The sequence below is a fragment of the Phasianus colchicus genome, chromosome 3 (genome assembly GCF_987193195.1).
Source record: "Phasianus colchicus chromosome 3, bPhaCol1.hap1.1, whole genome shotgun sequence".
NCBI classification, from domain to species: domain Eukaryota; kingdom Metazoa; phylum Chordata; class Aves; order Galliformes; family Phasianidae; genus Phasianus; species Phasianus colchicus.
The window spans coordinates 73,168,117-73,184,282 of NC_143438.1; positions in this window are offsets into that span (position 1 = coordinate 73,168,117).

A 16,166-nucleotide genomic window follows, 5' to 3' on the forward strand; every position below is an offset into this window, starting at 1 on the left:
AGAAAACTTAAAATAAAAGACTGGAATGAAATGGCCTCCTAGGTGACCATGCAACAATATCCAGATAGCAAACAAAAAAATAAAAAATAAAAAATAAAAAAAAACCCAACCCTCAATAAAAAAGTACTGTTACAGTTTTCTTAGCCTAGGACACCAAGCAAGAATAGTTCTGGTTTTCTAGCTGAATGTCTACTGAATAAAAATCTAGATGTACAGAAAGGAAATTGGATACAATTCTTATAGAAGATAGGCTTTGATTCAACAGCTCAGATAGGGAAAATAATTCAGGGTATACAAGAGAGGTCACAGAATTTTGACTGCAGATATCTAACTATCTCCTACTATTTCTTTTGCCCTGTTTTTCACCAGCTGGAAAATTTTTCTTAAGCAATGGACAAGAAATAATACAATGAAACATGCAACTGAAATTAGAGTTCTCTGTCAGCTTCTTACACCATGAAATGAACTTCATTGTAACTCCTCTGACTTTCTGGACTTAAATAAGGGAGAGAGAGAATTAATGAGTACAGTAGGAAGAATGGCAGTAAAAATAGACTTATTCAAGATTTACTGTAAAGCACATCAGGGTTTGAAATTTGCTATGTATTGGTCAGGCTTGTATGAGTTGCCCCATTAAAAAAACACCCAATTCTGGTCTGAAAGAATTCAGATCTTAATTTACATTATCAGTAGCAATTCATGTGATTCAGTAACAGGAAATGTTTGTACTCAAATGCCATAAACATGCCCTACTAAGAAAAGTTTGTTTTCAACGACGAGATCTTTGCTTTGCATAATTATTTTCTCCAAGAAATCATACGGAGAAACACACATCTAGGAATTCTGTGCTACATAAAAACATAAATATGCCAAACTTTAACTATGCTTTAATCAAGATCATTTTGAAACACATGTGCATTGAAGATTTAGCTCATGTTTTATTGGTGTTCCAGGTCCCAGAGCTGACATCCTGAGCAGGGTGTCGGGGTTACATTGGATGAGCAGTATCTGCCATCTGCTGGATGGACGTTTGCTAGCACTGATGAAGCTGGCACGATTTGGTCAGGTGGTCAAACACAGGAAAACTGAACTGATAGGACTCTGGAAGAATCTGAGAAAGTGAAACTTAATGTGACATAACAGAGACTTTCATATGTTATTTACCAGAGGGGAAATGAGTCACAGAGTAATCCAATGGAAGAGGACTGGAGATTTGGTTTAAGCCCTGACCATTTGTCTGCACAGGATCCCACACTGTTCTCATTTTAGCTCATAAACCCCACTAAAAACATGTTTGTGTTCACAGCGTTTTGACTGAACAATCCTCCTCTATCCACTCTGCAAGTATTTGCCAGAAACAGTGTTAATAGCATACAGCAATACTGCACACTCAAAGAGAAAAGGGCCTCAGTCTTCTCTTTTTTTTCAAATGTAAGTAAAAAAGTATGTAAGTTAAACTTGGTGACAAAACATTCTAAAAGGGAAACAAACCCAGTGTTTCTGTAATGTTATTAATAATACAGATGGCTGCTGTTACACACATATATGTTGCATGCAGATTGACTTTTGCAATAAATTTCTCTGAGATTTTCACAAAAAACTGTTATTTGGCTGTGCTTCGTAATGCACTTGAAACTATTCCAGTTAGAATTCATACGTCCATGATGCAAATGAATGGAGAGAAATGTTAGAATCCATGCTGCCTCTGCTGCCCTTGGGTGAGCAGTGGTAAGCAGCCTGGTTAGTACGAGTGGATTGAAATTGGGCTGCTTGGACTCCTGCCCCACATTTCCCAAACTGTGGCCCTGCTATCTGTTGCATATACTTATACCATGTATTAATTGTTCAGTCTGGAATTTTCCACGCTGGATATTTGCCTCAGGACACACTTCTGGAAAACTTCAGTGTAAAGCTTTCAGCTGTTTTTGCAAACACAAATGAGAAGAAGAAAAAATGCATTGTCTTGATTGCATTAAACATTTTTTGTAGGCTTTTCTCTAAATAGCTGTAGTGCTCTCATCCTTTGGTACAGGGACATCCTTTTTGCAAGCTGGGTGGCCTGTTTATTGGAGATTAACTTCTTGCTACCCTCACAAAATTTGACCAAAATTTGGCCACACTATAAAACTTGGAACTTGTGCATAACATATGTTTTCAGTAGAAGCCTCAGTTTTGAATTAAACTCTCCAAGACTCCATCCACTTGACAGGCTCCAGCCTCTGAGTGTACACGACTTCCCCCACGTTTCTGGCTCTGAGCTTTGTTGTTGTTGGACAAAGTCTGGGCATGGGATCTGAAAGAAAGGATGTACTGTCAGCAGCCACAGCACTGGGTCTTGGTGGTGATGGGAGGGAGAAAAGGGGAGCTGCTCAGGGCAGGAATGCCGTGGTATGGGTTGCATGGCATGGCATAGCATGGTAGCAGAAGAAAGGAAATTTAGAAGAGGTTGCTAAACTGCTGTGAGCAGTGAGATGGGACTATTCACAGCAGGGATCTAGAGGATCTTGAGACTGAATAAATATGTTGGTAGGAAAGAGGTGAGAAAGGGAGATGGGTTTAACTAGTAATCTGATACAGTTGAAATAGTGAAAAATGTCTAGGAAAAGACATGCAAACAAAAAGCTGAGTTTAGATAAGAGACTAAAGGAAGAGATTGAAAATCACTGTGAATGGGAAAGCTGAGGAATAAAGACTAAATGAAAAGCTAGGAGAGATGAAACAGAGATGGTCAATTGCTAGAGAAATCTGTCAGACTGAGTATTCCCAGCTACCATTTATTTCAAGATTCCCACAATATGGCATGTCTTTGTAGACTATGTACGATGACCAGGCTGAGGGCTGGGTAAGTCTAAATCACATGAACATCATCTTTTCCACCCATTTCACTGATCTGCTCTCATGGCACATTTACTGCTAACAAATAAAAGAAACTTTGGTATTTGATGGTCAAGATGTGTTGTGAAGTAGTAGCTGCCATATTTCACTTCACTTCACTGTCTTTACCAGTTCCCTCAGGAAACTTGCCCATTCTCACTTTTCTTCACAGAATGGGATGTACGAGACAGTAACTCACCACAGTAACACACTGTACAGATGCTTCTCTCTTTCTTACATGTTGTCTTAAAGGTGAACCTCGAGTACTTTCATGCTTCTGGTATGAAGAAAGCTGAAAAGCATATTAATTGAAGGTGATCTGTGGGCAGCTAGCAGCAAGCATCAGCAAGTGCAGATCCCACTGTGTACGTGGCCAGGCTGGAGTTTTCCTGAAAGATCCAGTTGCAGGAATTCCCCATCATTTTGCTCATCATTTTGAAGAGCACCACATTGGTTTCAGGGGCACACTACTGATAGACAGTTCGTCATCCACTATTTTTGAATTTTCACAATCATGTTTAGAATAGGAGTTATTACCCACTGAAGACTGTAGTGACAAAGCTAATTTCCACGAGAGCGAGTGAAAATATAACATCAGAACAGGAGAAACTTAGTCATGTGCAAAATACTGTGGTTTAGTGGATTTATAGCTTGTACTGACTCACTGCTCCCTGAAAAAATGCATGTAAAGTCTCTAACATCTTATAAAAATGCCTGTTTTCTAACTAGTTAAAAAGGAAAAAGGACTCAAATATTTAAAATATTTCATGTGTACGGGGGGTATAATTTCTAGAGAGCCTTACTAAAGCTTCCACAACTGATCTTCAGTCTCTTTAGCCTGGATTTAGAACAAATTTGAAAGAACAGCCCATGTTATTCAGTGATAGACAAGGAAGTCTTTTAAACTAAGTGGGTGATATGTGTACTTAAAGGCTTCCATTGCTCTCTGGTGGCAAAGGTTCCCAGGCACCAAACTTTTCCTGAGTGGTCAAAACCCAAGTTTTTTCACACACACACCCCCCCCCTACATTCTAAGCTATTTTCTTTCATCTTTTTTTCAATCTGTCCTTGCCTGTTCCTGTCGGGTTCATGTGAGTGCAAAGACAGTTCTGTGGTGTTGCTGCCTAGTGCCCAAAAATAGCTGTTCTGTGCAATAGTTGCTCTGTCTTACATGCTGCAGCTAATTAGTGTCAGGAGGAACAAAATCAGAAAGAAAAAAAACCTGACATGTTCAAAATATTTTCCTTCTTTCTTTTATTCAGGATCAAAAATTGATTTCACTCTCCCAGGCTGGTGTCAGGAAGACATAATCCAAACTATGCAAATATACTTCAAATGTGGGGAGATGTATTTTTATTTCCCACGTACAACATTGCTCCCTCCCTCTCTCAGCTGGCAGCATTTGAGACCATGCTTAAAAAAATAGGCTTTTGAAACTCACTTGGAACTTGCTCCTGCCTCTCCATAGCCCAGTTTCTTGATGTTTGAGCTTCAATCCACAGGCACATGCCAACACAAAGCCCCATGTTGAGCTCAATGGGATCATTTGTGACACTTCTCTTCATGACATCATTTTGTGGTTTTGACAAGCTCTCCATTAAGGACTATTTAAATTCTGTGTTATCTGAGTAATTTGTCTTTAATTCCTTCCGCTTGCTACCACAAAACCAAATTTCCAAAGCTGCTGAGGTGCTGAAATTGAGAGAGGAATTCAAAAGGCTCAAAGGCATGGTGACCATTTCTGAAAGAAAGAACCAAGTACCCAGGTAAGAGGATTGGCTGCAATGCACAGGGCCCCAGCTTTCTGCATGCTGTGTCTGTGGCCTTGGATGCCAGGATCAAGGATACTTTTTGCTGAATAAAAAACTATCTGAAGGGCTGGGCCCAGAGAGTGGTGGTGAATGGAGGTAAGTGCAATTGGTTACTGGTCACTAGTGGTGTTCCCCAGTAGGTCAGTACTGGGAGTTAAATATCTTTATTAAATCCCTGATTAATATCTTTTTGATGATCTGGAAGTGGGAATTGAGTGCACCCTCAGTAAATTTGCAGATGGCACCAATCCAGGAGGAGGAGTCAATATGGCTGAGGGTAGGAAGACCCTTCAGAGGATCTGGACAGACTGGATCGCTGGGCTGAGGCCAATGGGATCAAACTCAACATCCTGCACTTTGTCCACAACACCCCCAGGCAATGCTACAGACGTGAGATAGAGTGGCTGGTAAGCTGTGTGGAGGAAAAGGATCTGTGAGCGTTGGTTGGCACTCAGCTGAATAAGAGCTAGTGGTGTGCCCAAGTAGCCAAGGTCAGTGGCTTTCTGGATTGTATCAGAAATGGTGTAGCCAGCAGGACCAGGGAGGTGACCATCCCCCTGTCCTTAGCTCTGGTGGGGCTGCACCTCCAGTGCTGTGTTCAGTTTTGGGCCTTTGCTGCAAGAAAGACATCGAGGTGCTGGAACATGCCCAGAGAAGGGCAACTAAACTGGTGATGGGTCTGGAGCACAAGTCTGATGGGGAGCAAGTGAAACAACTGGGATTGTTCAGTCCACAGAAGAGGAGGCTCAAGGTAGACATTATCACTCTTTACAAAGACCTGAAAGGAGGATGTGGAGAGGTGGGGGTCAGTCTCTTCTCCAGATAACAGCAATAGGACCAGAGGGAATGGACTCAAATTGTTCCAGGGAAAGTTCAGGCTGGATATGAGAAAACATTTCTTCTCAGAAAGAATGGTCAGGCATTGGAAATGGATATCCAGGGAGGTGATGGAGTCACCATCCCTGGAGGTGTTTAAAAAAAAGTTAGATTTAGTACGAAGAGACACGGTTTAGTGGGTACTTTAGTGGCAGTAGGTAGACACTTGGACTAGATGATCTTAGAAGTCTTTTTCAACCTTAATGATTCTACGATTCTATAGTTACATGTTCAGTGCATACTGTCAGACCTCCTAGAAGGGATAGAAGATCACTAACAAGATTTATCACAAATAAAGTAAGGTCTCAGAGGCAGGAACTGTCTTGTTGTTCTGACTGCACACAGCACATCTGAGTGGGTTCCCATGATGGTAACTTACTGCACCATACAGATAATAAGCAGGTGAAGAACTTGGACAATCCAGGAATCCCCTCAGCAGTCATATTTCTGCCCATTTTGTTCCCTTTGCACTTCTGCAGCCTTTGAAAGCATAAAAGTAGTCTGAGTTTTTCCATTACTTCTGGCTGAGGATGTTACTTTAAGGCCTGGAGTACTTTCCATTGGACACCACGGTGAAAAGCTTTCCAAGTGACATGCATCATTCATCAGTGCTGGATAAAGATGTTGACATTCTCACAGCAGACAAAATCAAATGGATGCAATCTTGGAAATCCTGTTTTCAAATGCTTTACTGCAGCATGTTAACAACCACATACAGGGCTCCCAGTCTGTGGCAAAATGCCATATAACTAATTATGATACCAGATAATACAAGGCAATAAGCCATTTTTAGAGTCATTGTTACTACTAATGAGAGTAACTCTCTCCTATACCCCAGTGGATTGCAAGCTGCTGCCGTGGCTGAGGATAATGAAGGGAGCTCAGGGACCAGACGAAAGGGTTGGTTTTTGTTGTTTTTTTTTTTTGTCACCCCCGACTATTTCTTGACACTGTAAGTCTGATTATTCTTGCTTGTCCAAATCTGCCCTTCTCCAGCACCACAGCATCTTCTCTTTTCTGAGAATTAAATCCTCTAGTTCTCACCTTCAGAAGAAGACAGTTCCAAGAGCTCATTTGATTTCTGCAGTATTTTTTTTTTCAGGCTCACACAGACAACCCAACCAGGCTGGAAATGTGCCAAGTGCTTCTTAGCAGCCAAGACAGATACGAGATCTCTAAGGAAGAGCCAAAGACAGAGTACACCAAGTCAAATGTTCTTTCTTTATCTCAGGATGTTGTTCTTTGCTAACATATGGAGCAGACGGAGCCTCTTTTATGCTTTTCCCAGCCAGACTGATCCATTCAGGTTTTAAAACGGTTACTAAAAGCAACAGTGCAGTGATGTCCCACATCATAAACAGGACTCCAGCATAACAGACCCTATAAACAAGTGGTAAGGATACATCAAAAAGATACTGTTTTGCCCTGAAGAATTTGCACTGCAACTCAGACAGGATAAAAGCAAGATGCAACGTATACATGCAGTAACTGGAATAAAGGCCAGCAGATGTTTTAACTATATCATATTTTAGTTCTCGTTTCTTGTTATCGTATATACTACACTGAGATAAGTTTAATGAAAAAAAAAAAAATCAGACAGAGTTCCATGAGCTATGGAATTAGTAAAGAGCAAGAGTGCAGGCAAAACAGAATAAAAAACAGGGCAGGATGGAGGGGAACAAAATGAACTAAAGGAAGGTAAGCCACAGGTGGATAGATGAGATTGTGGAAAAGATAGCAGAAAGAAGAGGTTCAAAATGTCGGGGAAAACACCCACACCCAGAGAGGAGCACCAAGAATGTCATTTGTGCCCTGCTGAATAAATGAACCACCTACTGGCCTTTCAAAAAGTCTCTTCACTACTGTCCAAGTGCTACTGCAAGACATGCAGTATTTTAGAAGGATTTATCCCAGAGAACTTTGAGAAAAAATGCTCACCATAAAAACAAATAGTTTAAGCGACGATCCAGACATCAGCATTAGGAATTGCATGTAACTGTTAGAGGCACTTTGGCATCTGCTTAATTGCATCACCTTGGATTTTAATAGGAGTCCATTGTCTTGTAAAGATTTTTAAGCATCTGTTATTTCTTCCCTAATGCACACAGACTGCTGATATCCTGAGAATATTTTCTTATTATTGCTCAGTATAATTCCCCAAAGAATATCCCACACTTCATGAGAGGATTTGAGAGTATAATTTTAATGCAGGAAATAGAATGTCTATTTTAGACACAGTAAAAATGGGGCAGCAATTGTTGAATACTCTCCATGAATGACATGTAATAAAACTAAGTATCATAAAAGGTAGTCTTTAGACTAGGCGACTGAGTATTTTGTATAATTTCAAAGCAACTTAAAAATAAAATGGAAGAAGGAAGACAAGGACATGTAGAAGTTTCTTAAAGTCAGAAGCGATAGGGACTGCAGGTAGAAAGCTAGGGTGCTGCTCAGGAATTTGGTGCACAGTCTGCAGCATCTTTGTCATATCAGTTCATTATCATGGGTATGCTTTGAAAAATATCTAGAATTAAACATCTGTGACTTGTTACATTTTCCTTTTTTTTTTTTTTAGTGAAATGGCTAGGCCTATTCACCTTTTGGGAGCTATAAAACGCTTCTTAAAGTTCAGCATATAGCAAAATCAATTAATAGTGAAGTGATAAAAATAGAACTAAAGGAAAATGTTCATGAATTGGAGTCAAATTGCTGACCAGCAGTTTTAACTAGAAGACAGACTGGAAAATCTATACATGCTGAAAAAAAACTTCTTTGCAATAAAGAAAAATATTCTTATTCAGGAATGCCAAAAGCTTTAAAGTATGAATTTTTCTTTCAAAAGAACATTTTCTCATTTTAAAAATAGTCTAAGCTAAAATGAAAACAAGACTAAGAAAAAGAGGTAGCTCTAAAAACAGGAAAAACAGTCGTTTCAGTTTTGACCAATATTCATTTTTTGTCACTTTCCCTTCTGTTCTGGTTCAATCCAAAATACCTATTAATTCCCAACCTTCCCTTTATTTACACTGATAATTATTCACTGATTTGCAGGCTCTGTAAGTCTGTTTTCTTGGTATAAAATTCACTATTTTATCAGTATTTTACCAATACCTAGAAGACTACAGGAAATGATATGAGGTTGGTTTTGGTTAGAAGAGATGTCTAAGGATGAATTAATTGCTGTCTTCAGCTAACTAAAAAAGAGTTCTGGGGAAGACAGAGCCCAATGCTTACCAGATGTGTACATCAGAAAGACAAGAGGCAATGGCAGCAAGCTGCGTCACAGGAAATTCAATTGGGATACAAAGATAACATTTTCCACAAGTCTTGCCCAGTCCTGGAATCTTAAACCAGAGAACTCAAAAAAATCTCCATTCTTGGAGATTTTCAAAATCTGACTGGATGAAACTCTGCAACCTGATCAAACTTCATAATCGTCCTGCTTCGAGCAAGGAATGGGAATAGATGGGCCCCTCCAACCTTAATTTACTGTGTAATTTTAAATATGTGTGTTTTGCGTAATAGTGCTCTGGTTTAGATCAAAACCACACATGGAACCTTTAAGTAATGAACATGATTCACAAAAAGCATTGGTTTGGAAGTTAATGCATGAAACCTCACAGAAATCTAGATGGCCTCTTTCATGCGCTGCTTTGGACTTCCACGTTGAACTTAGTCAAGGCTGAGGATGAAATTTTCAAAAGCAAACATTTCTCAGTACCTGTGTAACACATTTTGGACGGACAGATAAATAAAAAGACTGAATGTGAATAATTTACTCTGAGCATTCACAGTCCTTAACCATTAGTTTGCATTCAGGCTTTATTTTGGACCACTGTAACTAACTTTCCAGCCAGAAGAACTTGCTGTAAGTTGTAACCTGCTCTGGGTGCCCCTGCTTCAGTAGGTAGATTGGACACAATGATGTTTGCAAGTCCCTTCCAGCCTCAACCACTCCGTGATTCCATGGAAATGCAGGCAGTGTGCTCAGAGCAGCTTACTGCAAGCACTGCTTTATAAGGTTTGGCTTCTCTAAACTATGGTCTTCACAATTTAAACATATTCATAGAGCCTTAAAGTGCACAGCAAAGCATACAAGCGCACCCCACAATTTCATTCTGCAATACAGCTCCCATATGGTTTTAGAGGGTTTGACCTAAAACAATAATAATTTCAAAAAATAGCAGCTATGTCTTAGTGTCACAGGCATGTCATGTGGTACCCAAATAAAACTCGGAAGTATGATCTAGTCAGTACTGACATAAAAGATCTGGACAGCATAACCACAGCCAGCCCTGGGGTCATTTTACTGGGCTCTACAGACAAAACCTTCTGGGTGATCTTTCAGAGAATCAGTCATCAGGGAATTTTAAATGAAGCTGAGTTTTTCAGCAAGGCCTCTGAAGTAGATTTGATGATTAGGTGATTTTTTTTTTTTCTTATTTTATTTTCTAAAAAGTCTAATTGGTATGGAAATTCTCACATTAAGAATAGCTAAGAATGCCAAATCAAGTACCCAAAAGTGGAGAAATGCCAGACTTAGCACTGACAGTGCAGACTGAATCCACATATGCTCCATGTATTATTCATAGCTGCATGACTGATTGTTGTTTTTTTCTCCTCCCAAGGGACTATTCAGCTTCCCCCTGCTAGGAAAGGCACTGAAAACCCATGACATGCTAGCTCAGACAAGGGTTTTCTGGGTTTCCAAGAATATAGCTGAATTTTCAGGTCTTCTCTGTGGTAATCTTAGACCATAGGGTAAGGTTGCTTAGGCTTCACAGCAATCTGCTATATAGGACATTGATTCAGAAACAGATCCAGATTCCTATGGGAACCCCAGCTACAGTACATCGAACTACAATGGAGACATTTCCCTTAGTCACTGTCATTTCCTTGAATGGCAGTTTCCTGGTAACATTTGGTATTTTTTAATATTCCTAGTGACTTCTCGGTCAGAATTGCAGAAACCAGCCCAAGCCTATAACATTTTTAGGGTAGAATCCAGAGAAACAATTAAAAGAGCTTGAGCAGGTCTGAGTGCTGATGTCCCTGCTGCTTCTGCTACTGGCTGGCTCAGGTACTTGGAGACTCAGCAATGCAGACTGTAGAGCAATAGGGTAATTGCACGAATAGGCCTGCACGCTTTGATTCTGCAATTGCACTGCTAATAAATGAAGCACATGGTTTCAAGCCAACTCAATTCCATCTGTATGAACAGCAACCACTTCTTGATTGAAATGCTCTATTAGGAAAACTGCCTTGCCCACAAAATGAAACTGTGAAAACTCTCCAAAGATAAATATTAGAAGACTTATTACAAGGGATATTTAATGTTCACTTGAAAAAAATACAGAAAACAATTTTGTATAACCACGGACATGAGTTAATGGGCCTATAATTCCGTGTTTTGCTTTGTGTTAATTTGAACTTTTTTTCACAGCTGGGTAACAAGTCTTGAGATATTTATTTTTCTCAGTGCTTAATGCTGATAGAAATTTGAATGTGAACTGTCTGCCAAAGTGTTTTTCACCTCCCAAGACAATCATGAGCTCTATCAGTCATAACAACAATTTAGTTTTGATGGCTAAACACTATTTATGTTAAAGGTTTAATGAGAAGAGATTTATACTTCATACAGGGAATTAAGGTTATGATTTTTGTCAGAATGTTTCTATATTTGCATGATATGGTTATGCAGAAGAACATGAACTATCATGGAAAGTAATGTAAAATTAATAAATACTTTGAAGAAGACAGTATTCCTTAGCAGTAAATTTTGATGTTAGATTCTGCATCAGCCCTAAAAGGTGAACGTGTCAATAGAAAAAATAAATGAGTTGAATTTCCAAGGTAAAAGTGGGGTATGGAATACTCATCCTTTAACTGAAATGCCTACTTACCTTAGGTGGGAAATAAATCTTTTCTGAGGTACTGCAGTAAGGAAACTGTCTCCAGACCTACTGAAATCATTCACTACTATGAGAACTACTATGAGAGGTCACCCAAGCACAGCCCAGATGAACAAGTCCTAGGGCACAAGTATTTTTTTACATTTCATTTTATATTTTTTTCAGCCTACACCTTCCTTCAACAGCTGCTTTCAAGACTCTCTTCAAATTGAGCCCTATGCTTTGTCTCTCAACCCTAAACCTACATGCTGGTGGAGACCCAGCCTGAAATACCCCAGCTATGGCCCAGACTTATATATCCTTATGTGAGAATTCTGTTTGCATGCCTCTTTCCCATGACAGATCTTTTCCTGCCTTGCTCCCTGCTTTCTCTCTTTCCAAATGCAAAATCTCCCACTCTAAACTTGTGCTACAGCTGAAACTTAGCACAATACCTCCAGGCTTTTCCCAGAGGAGCATGGTCTCAGGCATAAATTTTATCTGCACACCACTTCTTCCCTTTGCAGTCTCTTTTGAAATCCATTCCAACTAGAGCTTTGTACCTCTAACCTTAACCTAGATCTTAATCTACATGTTGAATGAGACTTAGCCCCAAATATCCTAGCTATAGCCCAGATAAGTACATTCTCACGTCAACCAAGGCTCAGCATAAGATCCCAGCCATGGCTTAGGTCAAAAGAGAATAACATTTCTGATACCCTCCTCTTCATCTCTACAGATCATTTCCAGACAATTATTGCTGGGAGTCTTGGCATCTCTTCTAACTCTTACCCCAAACCTAGGTATCAGCTGAGCCCAACAACCACAGACAGAGACTATGCCTTCAGCAAACAATTCTTTTGATCCCTGCTGTCCTTTGCCCTTTCCAATCCCACTACAAACAGAGCTTTAAATGTTCTCCCTTCTCCCAGCTCTAAAGATGACAAGGTCCCTAACAATAAGAACTGAGACTTAGCCCAAGGTCCCTTACAATCACCCATGTGAGAAACTTTTCAAAGAGCAACACTTTTTGCAGCCCCTTTCCTGGACCACTCCAGAGATCAAGATTTCATCTGTTCTCTGTCTCTAAGCTTAACTATATCCTGAGCTCTAACACCCAACATCAACTGAGATGGCCAAATACTCCAAGTTATAGTCAACATGATCAAGAACTCAGAACAAAATTCCTATGGCAACTCTTTTTCAGCTCTTAAAACTCTTAGTTTTTGACCCCTTAAAACTCTTCGTATGACTGTAAAGGATGTATTGAGCATTTGTTTCAAAATCCAAGCTAGTATCCAGATGAAAAAGATCTCAGAATTATTTTCAGTGTGTCCCTTACACTGAAATACCAGCACTAACCCTAACACTAGTAATCAGCTGAGCCTTCCCCAGCATGCCCAACCACAGTCCAGATGTAAAAGGCCTCAGGGAATAATACTTCCTGTGGACTACCCCTTTTTGCCCACCCTTCATAGCCCCATCTAGGTGTAATGACCCTACATTCCTAACCCAAACCTTAACCCTAATGTTCAGCCTGGGCTGAGCCTTAGCCCAAGGCACCCAGCTCTGACCCACATGAGTGATTTCCCTGGGTAGAACTCTGTATGCAGACTGCCCAACCCTTTTATGGCTATTTATTAACATTGCCAAGGATAACGATTGTTGGATTGGAAAACTTTTCCTTACTTCAGGATAAAGGAATCCTTAGGATTTTCCATGTATTGAGCACAGTAGAGCATGCAGTAGTTTTTCTACACACCACATCAAAGAGCAGGTACTGAGATTTAAATATTTTTTTGCACATCTTCTGTGAACTCCTCCATAAAACTTTTCTGCTAGTTTAAATTTTGTAATAACCATTTTCCTTTTATGCTTAGAGCCATGGAAATGCTTTATGTAGGCGATGTCTAATAACAGTTGCGGTAAAACAAGGAACATTTACAGGCAGAAGAGAGATTACAAAAAAAAAAAAAAAAAAAAAAGATTAAGTTTTATCTTTATTCTTTCTGGTTTTTTTTTCATTATATTCTCTCTTGTAATGTGTTGCTCAATGTTCTGCTCTTATTCTCTGAAGAATGATGTGAGAAATGTTTTCTATTCAGCACTGCTGGGAATGATCCTTGGGTTAGGTTCAGTCAAATCCATTAAGAAATTTTTAAGATTAATATTAATCTGCTATTAGTATAGAAATTAGTATGAAATAGAACTTGTCCTTTAGTTTCATTTCTTTGATTTTCATAGTCAGAGCAGTATGTGTATTTTCTGCCACTTAAAAGCCACCAAAATTTCCTTCAAAATATTTCAGTCTGCTACAAATTTCATGTCTACCAGCTAATGTATCACATTAGTTCAGAATAAAAAGATTGTTAGCTTTAGATTATTTTGTTTTATCATCCCAAGCAAACTGAAATAGGTTATATGTTCATAGGGAGTCTGCTGCCTGTTCTACGCCAACATGACTGCACTGCTATTCACGGTGCTGCCACTCGGTGGTGCCACGGGGCCGCATTTAAAAAATTTAGTCGGTCTTTATCACCTGAACTTTGAAAGCTCTTGCAGTGTTTTCCTGCCTATGTAAAGTGAAAATGCACAAAATCTACGTCCTACGATTCGTGCCTTTAAAAACATTTTAACCTGAGTGATGGTCTGATTTTAGGGTGGTCTTGTGTGGAGCCAGAAGCCATTAATGCTCCTTATAGGTCTCTTCCACCTTCAGACAAATTCTATGATTCGATATGATTGTTATTCTGCCAACTCTAGCTATGTAGGGCAACATCAGAAACAAACTACTTACAGAATATGAATTTATTTGGCAAATAAGGGTGGCTGAGTTGTGCAACACTCTGTACTATAATAGCTTTCCAAAACAAGTGCATAGTCTATGCTGAAGCATAAAAGCATGGAAAGAAGCACAAAAGCAGAGAAAACAAAGTATAATGGCTTTTAACTAATATTCTAGAAGAATATAAATGTCTATTAGTAAAACAGTTGCTACCACCCCTTTCAGCAATACTTTTCATTCCAAATTGGACTCTATTAGAAAACTAGCACTTGATTGCCAGTTTAAAGGTGACATTGTAAAAAAAACCCTGAACATCAGAGCACTTTAAGAGTACTTTGCTAAAAACTAAGGGATTTAAAATTATATAAATACTTGTGTATGAAAAATATACTGACTTCACAAATAAAATTATCAGCATACAAAACCAGTGTGATCTATCATTCTGCTGTTTAAGCAAATTTTATTACATTTTGTATTTCAAGTATCCCATTAAATTTTCATTCCAGTATGGATAATTTTCTATCAGACTTCAAGAGACCAGTACTCTTTGTAAGCAAAGTAGCAAACAGAAAAGATAGAGCAGACCATTATTTTCCAGCAATGCCCACTGCAGAAGGCCAAGCTGTAGTTCTCATGAAGCCAACCATGCCAGCTCCTGGGTTCACATCCATAATCCTACAGTATAGATCAGTATAGAGAATGGTTTGGGTTGGAAGAGACCTTTAAGATCATCTAGTTCCAACTCCCTTCTATAGGCAGGGACACCTCCCAGTAGAACAAGTTGTTCACAGCCCCATCCAGCCTGACCTTGAATGCTTCCAGGGAGGGGGCATCCACAGACTCACTGGGCAACCTGTTCCAGTGTCTCACCACACTCACAGTAAAGAATTTCTTCCTAATATCTAGTCTAAATCTGCCCTCTTGGCTTAAAATCATTTCCCCTCGTCCTGTTGCTACGTGCCCTTCTAGAAAGTCCCTCCCCAGCTTTCCTGTAGGACCCTTCAGGTACTGGAAGGCTGCAATAAGGGCTCCTCAGAGCCTTCTCTTCTCCAGGCTGAATAGCCCCAGCTTTCCCAGCTTGTCCTCATGGGGGAGGTGCTCTGTCCCCTGCAGGAACCTTGGATACTGTGAGGCCAGATTTCTGAAAAATAGACACACAATGGGGTCACATTTTTTAGAGTCCACCTTTAATGTGCTTGGGGAAACGAATCTGCAGAGTTCCTTCCAACACAAAAACCTCCCATTGCCATTCATTCAGCTGTACTTACATAAAGCTCAACATTTAATTCCATCTATTTAGCCAGTTGTGGGCATTGAGCTCTTAGGAATCATAGCTCTTGGAAAACATCTATGTTGTCATATTACTTTGCTGGAATATTTCAAAATAACGTCTATTTTTTTGGTGACATCTTTGAAAATGTTTACTGCACCAGAGAAGGCCTACTGGAAGGCTGTAGTGCAAGCTTGATATGAAGTAGTATCCATCTGCCTGTCCCATAGAATCACAGGATCACAGAATTGTAAGGGCTGGAAGGGACCTCTAAAGATCATCCAGTCCAACCCCCCTGCAAAGCAGACTCCCTAGACCAGGTTGCACAGGTAGGTGTCCAGGTGGGTCATGAATGTCTCCAGAGAAGGAGAATGCACATCCTCTCTGGGCAGCTGATCTCCATGGCGCTGAGGTTGCACTCAGCTGCTTTGGTGCTCTCCATTTGCCACTGGGACCTGTCCTTACGTGCTGATGTGCACACAGCGTGTGGGATACGCTGATTCTGAGCCAGAGGTGTTCCCTTGGGGCTGGTGACTCAGCCTCGGGAGTTGTAGAACCTGGGGCATTCTCTGGCCTGACGGGCCCAAGAAGGTTATCCTGCTCGGAGCCGTAAGAACAAAACCTTGTAAGTAAGGCCGAAACAGGGAGTGGCGAGGGCG